Raw genomic sequence first — 13683 nt, 5'->3', positions numbered from 1 at the left:
TAGAAACCACAGATCAGAGGGACCTTCTGGGCGTTCCTCTGTGTCATGGGACAAGTCACTTGCTGACCTCTGTTTCCCTGGGGAAGTGGCTTTGGGGGATACCTGGGGTCATCTAGAGCAGAGGGATCCTGGGAATCCAGGAGTGGAGCTGGGGCAGCCTGAGAACAGGGCCCACCCCACTCCGACTCAGATGACCAGTCCCAAGGGCCCAATCAGGCCAGGCTTGGATCAGGCCATAAGTGGGAACAAAACAGTCAGGGAGCTTTCCTCTCCCGCTTTGTTTATGGTCTGGGAGCTGAGAATATTTTGAATTGTTGTGTTTGGGGAGGGAGGGAAAAATAACCAAATATAAGAAGGCAGTCACTGGGAGGCCCAGGCAAGAATGCAGAGGAATCAGGCCTGCCTGCGGATGTCTGGGCCACCGGAATGCTCGGAGGCCCAGCACCCTCTAGCTCAAGGATCCAGCACTGATGAGACATTCACGTTGCCCGAAGAACTTTATTTTAAAGAACGAAGGACAAAGAAGAAGAAGAAGGAGGAGGAGAAGAAAAAGCAGCAGCAGCCGCTGCCACCATCTCATGCCCATTTAAATGAGAATTTCTGAGTGTGGGACCCTAGGCATCAGAACTTTTTCAGTTTCACCTTGGGCCACCAAGGTTGAGAACTGGTACCTCCTATAGCAGTGGTTCTGAAACACCAGCTGCCTCGGAAGCCCCTGAAGTGCTTGTTAGACAGGACCGTGCCCCACCACAGAGTTTCTGATTCATGAGGTCTGGGCTGGGCTGGGGCTTTGCTTTTCTAACAAGTTCCCAGGTGAAGCTGCTAGTCTGGGGGCCAGACTTTGAGAACCTCTCCCCTGCATTCTCAGGACTCCTTTTGTGGCTTGTGGACTCACAGCTGGGATGTCTCCCAGGAGCTTGTTAGAGATTCAGAATCTTGGCACAGTAGCTCACACCTGTAATACCAGCATTTGGGGAGGCTAAGGCTGGAGGATTGCTTGAGCCCAGAAGTTTGAGATCAACCTGGGCAACATAGAGACACCTCATATCTATTTTAAAAAGCAGTCTATGGCCATACCACCCTGAATGCGCCCGATCTCATCTGATCTCAGAAGCTAAGCAGGTTTGGGTCTGGTTAGTACTTAGGTGGGAGACCGCCTGGGAATAACGGGTGCTGGAGGCTTTTGGTGTGGCTGGGCGTAGCAACTCACACCTGTAATCTGAGCACTTGGGGAGGCTGAGGCTGGCAGATCACGAGGTCAGGAGATTGAGACCAGTCTGGCCAACATGGTGAAACCCCATCTCTACTAAACATACAAAAATTAGTTGGGTGTAGTGGCAGGTGCCTATAATCCCAGCCACTCGGGAGGCTGAGGCAGGAGAATCATTTGAACCCAGGAGGCGGAGGTTGCAGTGAGCCGAGATTGCACCATTGCACTCCAGCCTAAGCAACAAGGTGAGACTGTCTCAAAAAAAAAATAATAATAAAATAAATAAATAAATAAACAAACAAACAAACAAACAAGAGCGAAACTCCATCTCAATAAGAAAAAGAAGGAGGAGAAGGAGAAGAAATAATAAATAAATTAATAAATAAATAAAAAAGAAAGAAAGAAATTCAGAATCTCCAACCCCACCTCAGACCTACTGAGTCAAATTCGTATGTTAACAACATCCCGCCGTGAGTATATGCACTTGCACTTTTCAGTTGAAGGGGGATTGGAAGGTCACCTTGGCTAACCTCATACCATTGACGGGGAGACCGAGGCAGAGGAAGGTGGAGGTCCCTCTGGGTCACAGAGCCACTAAGGATCCACTCAGGGCTTGGAATTAGGTCTCTGCAGAGGAGATGAGGAGGGAAGGGGGCTCTTGTGGGTGGAGCCGAATGCATAATCTTAAAGACCAGCCCCTTTCTCCACAGCTACACAAATGGTTAGCTTTGCAGTCTGTGGAACGGGGGTGGGAGCGTGGGGGGAAATTGTAGGCAGCTCCAGCTCCATTCATTCAGCAGAATTTGCTGGACATCTGCCATGGGGCTGGGCACTGCTGTAGGCCCTGGGGACACATGAAGTGGGCAGTCTAGTGTGAAAACAGACAGAAATAAGTCAATATGTAAATGATCAAGGTCCACTCACCCGTTATCCAAGTTAGAATGAGAATAAAATGAGGGGATGGCTTAGGGCTGGTGCAGGGGAGGGAGGAGGCAGCCGGGGCTGTCTGAGAAATCGTGGTCTGGGAAGGTCTCTGGGGAGGAGACACTGGAGCTGAGGCCTAGGGAGGAGGACCCAGCCCTGGGAAGGGCTGAGGGGAAGTGCCCGAGGTAGGGAACAAGACAGGGGCAAAGGCCCTGAGGCAGAAAGAGAGGAGCCTGGAGGTGGAGGGAAAGCCAGGAGGCCAGAGAGGCTGGGGGTGAGGGAGGCAGAGGAGAGTGGCGGAGGTTCGGGCAGGAGTTATCTCAGTGGCTGCCAGGAGTATGGCTTAGTGGCATTGTGGTGGGGCCATGGGGTGGTTCAAAGCAGGAAGGAAGCCTGAGTGGGTCTGGAAGTCTGGGGGTTTTCCTTGGGATTTTTACTGAGGTCTACACTTCCTACAGTGAAATGTGACAGCACATACTGGTGTGGCCTGCCCCAGGTAAGGGTGGAGCCCCTTCCTATCCCTCAGGTTCTCTCATACACCACCCACCCCACACCCAGCCCACATCACCCCAACCCCCTCCCCCCCCCCCCCCCCCCCCCCCACCCCACCTCACCCCATCCCTCCTCACCTCTGGAGGCAACCACTGCTCCTATTCCCATGACCCTCAATTCACTCTGCCTGACTTTGAAGTCTATGTAAACGGACCCACTGCAGGGCATCTGGTCTGTGGCTCTGGCTTCTCTCAATAGGCTCCGTGTTTTGGAGACACAGCCCTCTGCCCCCTTGGTTTGGAGCCTCTCATAGCCTGTTCCTTTTCACCTGTGCGTTGCAGTCCTTCCATCTGTTTTTCCATTCTCCTATTGACAGATACAACCAGGGCTGTTTCCATTTTGGACTGTATGAATACCACTGCCATTCACAAGTCTTTGGGTGAACAAACATTTTCATTTCTCTCTGGTCAATTACCTGGGTGTGCAATTGCTGGCTCACAGTGTTGTGTTTAATCTTATAAGAAATTTGATATAATCTGATAAGAAATAACCTTATCAGAAACTGCCAGAGTAGCTGGGCGTGGTGGTGTGCCTATAACCCCTGTTACTTAGGAGGCTGAGGTGGGAGGATCACTGGAGTCCAGCAGTTCAAGGCCAGCTTGGGCAACACAGCATTTTTTAGAGACTTTGTCTCAGAAAAAAAAAAAAAGATAAAAGTAAAAGAAAAGAAACTACCAAATTGTTTGCTGCAATGGCTATACGCCATAGAGAGTCCCAGGAGTGGAGATGGGCTGTCGGGGAGGAGAGAAACCCAGGCAGGAAGGTGTCCCCTGCAGTCAGCCAGAAGGGAGAGAACATGGCCAGGCCTGGGGTGGCTGTGAAGCTGGAGAGCATCTGTCTGCAGCGCTAGTGAATGACTAAATGTGCTGTGGGTCCCCAGTCCCCTGCAGGGCTGTCTCCAGCATTGACAACTTCCCTGTCTGTCCACCTCTGGGGCAGTTTTGCTGTGCCCACTGAGGGAGAAGAGGAAGTGAGCCCGGGCACTTGCCACCCACAGACCACATCCTGCAAGGGTTTCCTGGGGTCCACTGTGCTCCAGGCCCCATGCTGGGACTGCTTGGCATCCCCGCCTCCTGGGTGTTCTCTTTCTGAGGCTCCAAGTTTGGCAGAGACCCAGGATGCAAGAGGGCAATGCGCAAAGTGCTTGGCAGGAGGGAGCAGCAAGGGTGAAGTCCTGGAGGCAAGAAAGCCTGGAGCACACAGGTGGCAGGGGTAGGTGTGAGTCCTGCTTTGCAGAGTGCTAGACTGTGTGCCAGGGACCTGGCTAGACGCTTCACATCAATCATGTCCACTCACTCCACACCACAATCTGCAGCAGAGGGGCTATGATTAACAGGCTGTACAAATCAAGAGACCGAGGCACAGAGAGGTCACATTATTCACCCTAGGTCACACAGCCCATGAGGGATGGAACTGAGATTTGCATGCAGGCAAGAGGAGGGTGGTGGGCAGGAAGCAGATCCCTGAAGGCCCAGATGCTCTGACAAGGTTCTGCAGCCACCTACACACCCAGGGATATGGACACACTGCAGTGTGCCCAGGAGATGCTGGCCAGGTCAGGGAGGCAGCCACTCAGCAGCCCTGCCACTGACCCTTGGTCTCTTCAGGGCTGCTCCCAGGGATGACGTTCTGAGAGGTGTAAGACGCCGACCAGACAATCCTCAATCTCCAGCAGGATCCCTGGGCTGGCCCTGTGGCCCAGGACGGGCTGCAGCTCCCATAGCATTGCAACAACTCTTGTTGGTGGCCTGATAGACGAGACAAACTCTTCCCTAACAAGGGACGAGAAGTTTTGTTCAAAGTCCTGGATCAATTTTATTTTACTATTGAGAGCTGCTAAAGAAAGTAATCATAAAGTAGCCTTTGAAAAATCTCATTCACTGCCTCTTAGTGGATAGCTGTAGACTACAGCGTGAAAATTGGCCCTCCAGGAGCTCTGTCCAGCGATCGATTTTCATTCTTGAAATGAGAAGAATTAGTCCCAGTGGAATTTCAGCCTAGTCTATGGTTCTGAGGGGAACCTCTGCCTGCCTTTCCCTGACGCTCCCTCCTTGTTGCCAAAGCTTTTCATTTCCCTTGGTACTCACAGTTATCTTCGATGGGGCAGGGTGCACAAAGTGCATCATGGATCTCAAATTCAGCTCCCTGCAAGGGCCAGTAGGTGACAGAAAGGAGCAAACTAGCTAGGAGGGAGCTGTGGCACCCTGGGGAGCCCATGTCCCCATGTGAGAGGGTGGCTAATGCCCCTCAGCTCCAGGACATTGTAGACAGGTGGGTAATGGGCCTGGGTGGCCCCATTCTGCCATATTTCAAGATAAACCAGGCATTCAGGTTTTGTTGTTGTTGTTATTGTTGTTTGGAGACAGGGTCTTGCTCTCTCGCCTAGGCTGGAGTGCAGTGGTGTAATCATAGCTTACTGCAGCCTTGACCTCCTAGACTCAAGTGATCCTCCTGCCTCAGCCTCCTGAGTAGCTGGGACCACAGTCATGCACCACCATACCTGGCTAATGTCTTAAACATTTTTCATAGGGATGGGATTTTACTTTGTTGCCCAGACTGGCTAGATTTTTTAAATGTGAAATCTTCCAAGTTTTTATTCATAAAAATTAACTCCAAACACATTAAAGCTCAGTGATGGCCAAAGAAGTGCATCTGGGAACTGGATTCGGTTTAAGGCCCCCAGTTTGAGACCTCTAATCTCCTCAGAATGGCTCGATGAGGCAGGGTGTATTTTATCTCATATTACAATGAGGAAACTGAGGCTCAGAGAGCAGGCCTGCAGGCCCAAGCCACACAGCTGGGAAGCCGCAGAGCTGAGGTGGAGCTAGGGTCTGTGGCCTCCCACACTGAGCTCTCTCCACCCTGTGCATGCCTCTAGCTTTGGCACTGGCTCCTCCTGGTCCCTGCTCTGGTCTGACCATCTCTTTTCCACCTCATCTGTCACCTCTCCCTGGGGCTGAGGTTGGGGATCTTCTCGCCTCCTCCTCCTCCTCCTTTCTCTCTTTGGGGCTGGGTTTTTGTCTGGCAATTGCCCACCCAGAATCCCCTCATTCAAGATTGTATGAGGCTCCACCTCTGGAGCCAGGTGGCCTAGGTTTGAATTCCAGCTCTACTATCTGCCAGCTGAATGACCTTGGGGAAGTTACTTAACTTCTCTGTGGCTCAGTTTTACCTTCTATAAAACGGAAGAAATAATTGTACCAGTCTCATAGGGGTGTTGTCAGGATGAAAAGGGTTAACTTATTAAAATGCATTTAACCGTGCAGGGTACATAATTAGGTGTCAAAGAAAAGTAAGTTAAAGCCGGGCATGGTGGCCTGTAATCTCAGCACTTTGGGAGGCTGAGGCGGGCGGATCACCTGAGGTTGGGAGTTTGAGACCAGCCTGACCAACATGGAGAAACCCCGTCTCTACTAAAAATACAAAATTAGCCAGGCGTGGTGGCGCATGACTGTAATGCCAGCTACTTGGAAGGCTGAGGCAGGAGAATCGCTTGAACCCAGGAAGCGGAGGTTACAGTGAGCTGAGATTGCGCCATTGGACTCCAGCCTGAGCAACAAGAACGAAACTCCATCTCAAAAGAAAAAGAAAAAGAAAAGTACGTTAAAATAAATGCAGCAAACACTTACTGAGCACGTACTGTGTGCCAGGCCTATGATAGACTCCAGGAGTCGATGGAGGCAAAAGGAACAGATCCCATCCCTCATGGAGCTGGTAACTGGATACATGGTTCACTCATGTGTCCTGTGCTGGCACTACCTGCACGAGGCTCTGCTGGCCTACCTGGAGGTCAAAGGATCCCATGGGCCTTTCCAAATTGCAGCTCTGAACACAACTCTCCCCTCCTCCCACCGCCACTGCCCTTGCTCACTCTCTCAGACCCTCAAGCTCAGCCCTGCCACCAACAACCTTGCTCTCAGGCCTTTGCACGGCAGGCACCTCTGCTAGAACTTGCTTCCTCTCCTGCCGGCTTCACTGCTCGTGGCTTAGTCAAAGCCTCCTTTTGGCTCAAACCTCAACCCCAGAGTCCCCTCCCCACGCCAGGACCTGCCCCTTTGCTTCAGCCTTTGTGCCCTGTGCGGCCACACATGCACAGGGCGTCTGAGGAGTTTTTGCTTGATGTCTGTTCCTGCAGCTCATGAGGGAACCTCACATCTGAAGCAGAGGGATATGGGAGACCCAGTCACTTATCTTCCTCAGCTTTCGTTTTCTCACCTATAAAAGGGTACGGTGATCCTGAACTCAAAGGAGAGTGCTCAGGTGGCCAGAAGCAGATGTCACGTGGGCCACTGGGACCCTAGAGGCACTGCTGGTCCCAGGTGCTTCCTGGAGGAAGGGGCCACCTGGGGCCAGCAGAGAAGGGTGGGGAGGGCACCAGAGGAAGACAAGGAAGGGCATATGCCCAGTGGTTCTCGTCTGGCTTGGCTGGAGCTAGTATGAGGAGCACCCACCGGAAGGTCAGGTTGGAGTCCAACGGCAGGGGACTCTAGGGAGAGACAGTGTCACTTCAGGATGCTCCTTAGCATCCTGGGGCTGTACAGGGAGAGCGGCTGCAGAGCCCTTCCAGGTGAGGATCTTGGCTCGAGTGGGATGGCTCTTGGTCAGACCTGTGTGGTATTTCTTCTTCTTCTTCTTCTTCTTCTTTTTTTTTTTTTTTTTTTGAGACTCACTCTTGTCGTCCAGGCTGGAGTGCAGTGGTGTGATCTCGGCTCACTGCAACCTCCGCCTCCCAGGTTCAAGCCATTCTTCTGCCTCAGCCTCCTGAGTAGCTGGGATTATAGGGGCCCGGCACCACACCCGGTTAATTTTTGTACTTTTAGTAGAGACGGGGTTTCGCCATGTTGGCCAGGCTGGTCTCGAACTCCTGACCTCAGGTGATCTGCCCCCTCGGCCTCCCAAAGTGCTGGGATTACAGGCGTGAGCCACCGCGCCTGGCCGGTATTTCTTCTTTTATTCTCAGTGTAAATGGTGGAAGGATGGGCTCTCTCCTCCCTGCCTCCCAGGTGCAGAGGGAGAGAGGGGGAACAGGGGAAAGCTGGGGTTGGGGGTTCTCACAGCGTTTCCCGCTCATGCTGCCAGGGCAGGACCGTGAAAAATAGTCCCTGAGGGCCCGTTCATTCAAATAAGGACAAGAATAATGGCACACTCCCCATCTCCATTTAAAAATAGTCACATTAGCTGACACTGGCTTGGCACTTCCTAGATGCCGGGTGTGTTCCGAGGTCTCTATGCTGTTAACCTTGGATCTTCATAACAGCCAAAGGAGACAAGCGCTACTATTTTTCCTTTCCGTTTTATAGATGAGTACACTGAGGCACAGAAATTGTGAGTCACTTGCCCAGGGTCACACAGCCATGGCAAGGCCAGGATTCTGGAGCTCTGTATCTGGTTTCACACCACAAGCTCAGGCCACCCTTCGGCCCCTGGCGAGAGCTCGGTGACCGTACCGACTATTGGGAGGGGTATACCGAGTCTCCCAGAACGTGGACGATCGCCCAGGGGAACGCAGTGGAGTGCAAGCACAGTCTGGTTTGCACCTGGCTGCTCCAGGAGCCCTGGGCCTCATCCTAGGAGCCTGGAGGAGAGGCGAGCGGTGGAGTTTGGAGGCTGCTGTGAAGGAGGGGGACTAGGTGGGTCGGGTCGGGTCTGTCCTGCTCTTCTTCAGCAGGCAGGAGGCGCCCAGGGCGGACTGCCGCACCTGGCCACGAACGTTCGCCGCGTAGCCTGAGGGTGTGCGCGCGCGCTCGGCGAGCCCGGGTTCTTTGTGTGTCCAAGCCCATGCGCGCGTGCGTGTATGCGTGTGTGTGTGCATGTGTGTGTGTGAGCGCGTGTGTCCGCACTTGGGGAGGGGCTAGACGCCCAGGCCCCGCCCCGGCCCCGCCCCCGGCCCGGTCGAGCTGGTATTTTTCCACCCAGCAGGATGGGTGATGCTGAGAGCTGCCTGCTCAGACAACAGACACGCGAGGTCAGGAAGAAGCCGCTTATAAATTACCGCTTCCTTCGCGCCGCCGCCAACGCCGAGCCCCAAGGACCGCAAGCCCAGAGGCCGAGCTGCGCCGAGAGGGAGTGCGGAGCGTTCACCCCTCGGGTCAGAGAGCGAGCTGGCAGGCAGCCCCCGGCCGGCGGAACCCGGCGCAGCCGAGCAGAGCGCGGACGGCGCCGCAGCCACCCCAGGTACCCGAGGGACGGGGAGCCGGGCGCGCAGCCGGCGCTGCCCGCCGTCTGCAGCCCCTCCCCATCCCCGCGTCGCCGCAGTCCCGGCCTCCTCCCCTCCGCGTGCGCCCATCCGGCGCCCCTTTCACCACCGCGGAAGGGACCGAGGGTCGCCTGCTCAGTCCCGCTGGCGGGGCTGTTATTGTTTCCCAGGCGAAAGGGCTCTGGCTCCTGGTGCGGGCGGCAGGGGTGTGTGTGGGGTGTGTGTGTGTGTGTGTGTGTGTGTGTGTGTGTGGTATGTCTGTGTGTCTTTCTCGGTCAGAATGCCTACATGTGCCTCCGTATCCCCGTGTCTATGTTTCTGAGGGTGGCTGTTTCACCGTGTCCCCAGCAGCGTGCACATGTGTGTGCCGGGGCATGTCTGCTATTCTCTGTGTGCTGGGCTGTGTGTGTGTGCCTGGGTGTGTGTGTGTGATACCTGAGTGTGCTGTCTTTGGATGTGTGCTCTTGTGTGTCCCCGTTTGTGTCTGCATGAATGTGTGTGGGGGGGGGGGCTACGTCTTCCAGGCCCTGGCCGGGTGCACGTGCGTGTCCCTGAGTGTGGTTGTGTCTCCAGGTCCCTGGTTGTGGGCCCTTATGTGTCCTCGGCTGTACCCAAGAGGGCGTCCCCGGTGCCTAGAGGGTCAAATGGCCAGAGCTGGTTCTCCAGGGCCGGCGCCGAGTAGGGAGAGGTGATAGAGCAGCATGGCTCCGTAGGTGCATGCACTCCATAGGTGGTGTGCAGGTGGCAGCGCCGGCGTCCAGCAGTCCAAGTGGTGGGACCAAGGCCCGGAGGGGCAACCAAGGGGTAGTGGACAGCCGGCAGGGCCAGCAGGACACTTCCTCCTCCAGACTATTTCTCTTCCTTCTGTGGGTTCCTCTTTTGAGTAGGAGATTCTCGTCCCCCTCCCACTAGGGAAGCCACATAGAGAGAATTCCAGGGACCTCCTCCTACAGCCCCAAAGCTTCAGCCTGGACTTCAGCCTGGACTGGAGAGGAGACCTGTGGGCAGCTCTCCCAGGCAGGGAGGTGTGTGCCGGGCAGGGCCACCGGCCTGGCTATTTTGGTCACTGTCGGGCCTCTGCCAAATCCCGGCATCCCCAGGACCAGCCCCAAAAGCTTGGGAGGCAGCCTGGGCCCCTGTTCCCTGCCTGGGGAAATAAATCAGCTCAGTAATTGCCCAGACACTTGAATGGAGGGTCTTCGGGCTGAGGTTTACTGGCGCATGGCTCCATTTGGACTTCAATAAATTGGCCCCCGCTTTGGCACAGCTGACGTTCAAGTAAATGTCACTGAGGAGATCTTTTTAAAATTTCTTTTTAATTTTTTGTTGGCTAGAAGGGAGGGGATCTTGTCCAGAGTCTCTTAGCCAGAAGGAGTTTATTTTTATGAGAGAGAGAGCGGGTGAGTGCTTAGCAACCACCTGCCTCCCTCTCGACCAGGGAGTCACCCAGGGAGTGTGGGGTGGGCATGAGGAGGGGGGGGGGGGGAGGAATTTCATCAAGATGGTGTTGGAGAGGATCTGAAGGGGGCCTAGCACAGCTAAGAACCCCCAACAGGGTGGGACTGGTGGAATGGTGGGAGGTGTTAGGCCTGGCTCAGCCCCCAGTTGACCTTGGGCAACCCTTTTTCAGCCTCAGTTTCTTTACCTGTCAAATGGGTGCGGCAGACTGGTTATAGAGTAAACCAGGGTCCAGAGGTAGGAGCTTGTCCCCAGGGAACTGATTTAAGTCCTGTGCTTTGTTTTAATGGGCGGGTGACCTTGGTTGATTCCCTTCGTTTCTTTGAGCCTCGGCTTGGCTGCCTGGGCAGCAAGGACGCCAGTGCTGGCCTCACTACGTCCTTGGGGGGATTGAGGGAGATGAGGTTGAATAAGCTTGTGGTAAGCTGTAAAGCCGGGCTCGGCTGTAGAGCTGCTGATTAGAGGGTGTCACGAGGTCCTGGGTCACTGTGGTGTATGGCAAGGGCCAAGGTGCATTCTGAAGGCTTTGTCCTTCGGGGACAGCCTTGTACTAACCCATGGCTCAGCTGCAATCATCCTCTCCTACCTCATTCCCGTCACCTCAACCTGTGGTGATTGGGCCACATCTGCTTTTCAGAGTCTGGAGGCCTGGTGAGCAGTACCCATTTTACAGATGGACAAACTGAGAGGCACCTAAGGGACTTTGCCTTGATTGGACAAAATTAAGTTTCAAAATGCTTTCCCTAGCTCAGCTGTGAGTTTTGGCCCCATGGGGCTTTGGTCATTGATATCCTGGGGAGTTGAAATTGAACCGGGGCCTGGGGAAAATGAGGGACAAAGGTGCCCCAGTCCTCAGGGCAGGAGAGTGAGCCTATGGGACCCATTTGCACCTTGCCTCTGTCCCTAGTTACTCGTTCTTCCTTCTTTGTGCCTTCCCCCAACCCATCCTGCTGCAGGGGTCAGCCCTCCACAAGGCAATCCAGGCTCTGGGGACTGTGTTTTCTAACCTGAACTTGTCCGCCTGTCAGTTTGTCAAAGGATTTGGGAGCTGTACTTCTGTGAAAGTCTTTCCAAAGGTCCTGAATGATAAGACACTTGTGAGTCATTGAACACATTCCCGTATATAGAAAAGAGCTGAGAAGTAAATTATAAGGGCTCCCCAGAATGCAGCTCAGCTGCAGCCAGAGGGGATCTGCCTGGAGTTGGGGTTGGCCTGGAATCCCAGGGCCACCCTGGCAGGTACATGCTGATCCCCCACTTCTGCAGGAGGTCATGAGCAAGAGTCAGATTCTTTGGGGCTGCATCTCACTTTCCTGTGTTTGCCAACTTGGCCAGAGTGTTCGTTTGAATTTATGGGTTCTGGGCAGGAGCTGTGGATCGGGAAATGCCTAAGGAAGCCTTCCAGTGAGAATGAGAGCACTTTTTTAATGTGCTTCATTTAGTTGGTTAATAGACCTTGGTTAAGGTCAGCTCTGGGCCGGCACTGGGTTCAGGGTAGAGTGTTGGCTTTCTAGGAGCTCCTGTCCCAGAGGTAGAAGCATGTGGTAGCTGCAGTGGCCATTACCATCCATGGGGTACAGTGAAGAAGACCCAAGGAGCAGTTGAGTGTGCCAGTGAGGGTGGGGTAGTAGGCAGGAGGTACTTCTGCTTCCTAGAGGACACAGTATTGGAGTTGCCATTATCTGTGGGTGGAGAAACAGGATGGGCTGGCATTCTCAACAGGGGGCAGAGCAGCTACAAGGGCACAGTGGCGTGAAATAGCCAAGCATGTTTGTAGAACAGGTTCCCCGGGTCCTAGCTGGAGAGAGGAATAGGAGCCAGATGGTAGGGGGACGTTTTATTTTTTCACATATAAAAATAGAGACAGGGTCTTACTATGTTGCCCAGGCTGGTCTCAAACTCCTGGGCTCAGGCAATCTTCTCACCTCAGCCTCCCAAAGTGTTGATTGTAGGTGTGAGCCACCGTGCCCAGCCGGAGGGCCTCGAATGTTGTATAAGTGGGCTTGGGCTTTCTCCCGAGGGCAGCAGGAGTCATACTGGGTTTAGGGATAGTCCGGGAGAAGCCAATCAAGCCTGGAGCCCAGGAGACCCCTGATGGTGAGTAAGAAACAGAGCTGGGGTCCAGGAGACCAAGAGTCACTGAACCACTAAGCATTTTCTATACCAATGAGTCTTACCCTGAACTCCTTCTGTAAACATGGGGGTGAAGGCCTGGACATGCTATTTAACTGGTACACAGGCCATTAACTTGCTGGCTTTGACCTCCCTGGAGCACATAGCCCTGGTGTCTCTAGGTGAGTTAAGCCAGTCCTGGACGGGTCTGCGGAGTTTCCTTTCCTGTCTTACCTGGTCAGAGCCTTCATTTGGAAACCTGGGCAGAGGCTGATGCCAAGGGTGGGAGTTAGGGGTTACGAGAGGGAAAGCAGAGAGAGTGAGGAATTGCTGTTCTGTTTCTAAAGCCCCAGCATGGTGTGGCCAACCAACTTTCTCTTGGAAAAACCAACATACAAATAATAAACCACCGAAAACAAAAGAGTGGGCAGGGAATGATGGGGGAGGCAGGTGGGCTGCCCTAACTGTAGTCAGGTATCACGATTGCCTGGGATACTTAAAAACAAACACACACATTCAGCCAGACTCCCAGGCCCAGCCTGGACATACTGAATCAGAACTTCCAGGAGGGTGGAGCCTGGGAATCTGTATTTTTTTTTTTTTTTTTTTTTTTTGAGACGGTGTCTCGCTCTGTCGCCCGGGCTGGAGTGCAGTGGCCGGATCTCAGCTCACTGCAAGCTCCACCTCCCGGGTTTATGCCATTCTCCTGCCTCAACCTCCCGAGTAGCTGGGACTACAGGCGCCCGCCACCTCGCCCGGCTAGTTTTTTGTATTTTTTAGTAGAGACGGGGTTTCACCGTGTTAGCCAGGATGGTCTCGATCTCCTGACCTCGTGATCCGCCTGTCTCGGCCTCCCAAAGTGCTGGGATTACAGGCTTGAGCCACCGCGCCCAGCCAAGAAATCTGTATTTTTAAAGTTTTTCTTGTGTGTGTGTGTGTGTGTGTGTGTATGTGTGTGTTTGACAGGGTCTCACTTTGTTGCCCAGGCTGGAGTGCAGTGGTGCCATCAGGTTCACTGCAGCCTCGATCTCCTGGGCTCACGTGATCCTCCCACCTCAGCCTCCCAAGTAGCTGGGACTACAGACTCGCTCCATCACTCCAGGCTAATTTTTGTAATTTATGTACAGATGAGGTTTCACCATGTTGCCTGGGCTGGTCTTGAACTCCTGGGCTCAAGTGATCCTCCCACCTCAGATGATGTTTTAAAAATATTTTTAAATTGAGTTATGAT

The 13683-nt window shown here is 53.8% G+C and overlaps 1 protein-coding gene and 1 pseudogene across 3 annotated transcripts in view; both read left to right on the top strand.

Moving 5' to 3' along the window:
- Nucleotides 1-1063: 1063 nt before the first annotated feature.
- LOC111545281 lies at nucleotides 1064-1182 on the top strand (annotated as a pseudogene).
- Nucleotides 1183-8591: 7409 nt separating this feature from the next.
- The window catches only part of SLC6A6 (solute carrier family 6 member 6), an 88284-nt gene continuing 83192 nt past the window's right edge, over nucleotides 8592-13683 (top strand). For 2 of the 3 annotated variants that reach the window (XM_023216237.2, XM_023216230.2), the window contains exon 1: nucleotides 8592-8860. The gene's annotated coding sequence lies outside the window, so the exon portion shown is untranslated. The remainder of the gene's footprint in view (nucleotides 8861-13683) is intronic. The other variant, XM_023216243.2, reaches the window with a different exon arrangement.

Source organism: Piliocolobus tephrosceles, chromosome 2 (assembly GCF_002776525.5).
Source record: "Piliocolobus tephrosceles isolate RC106 chromosome 2, ASM277652v3, whole genome shotgun sequence".
Taxonomy (NCBI): Eukaryota; Metazoa; Chordata; class Mammalia; order Primates; family Cercopithecidae; genus Piliocolobus; species Piliocolobus tephrosceles.
This window is presented reverse-complemented; position numbering and strand designations above follow the sequence as displayed.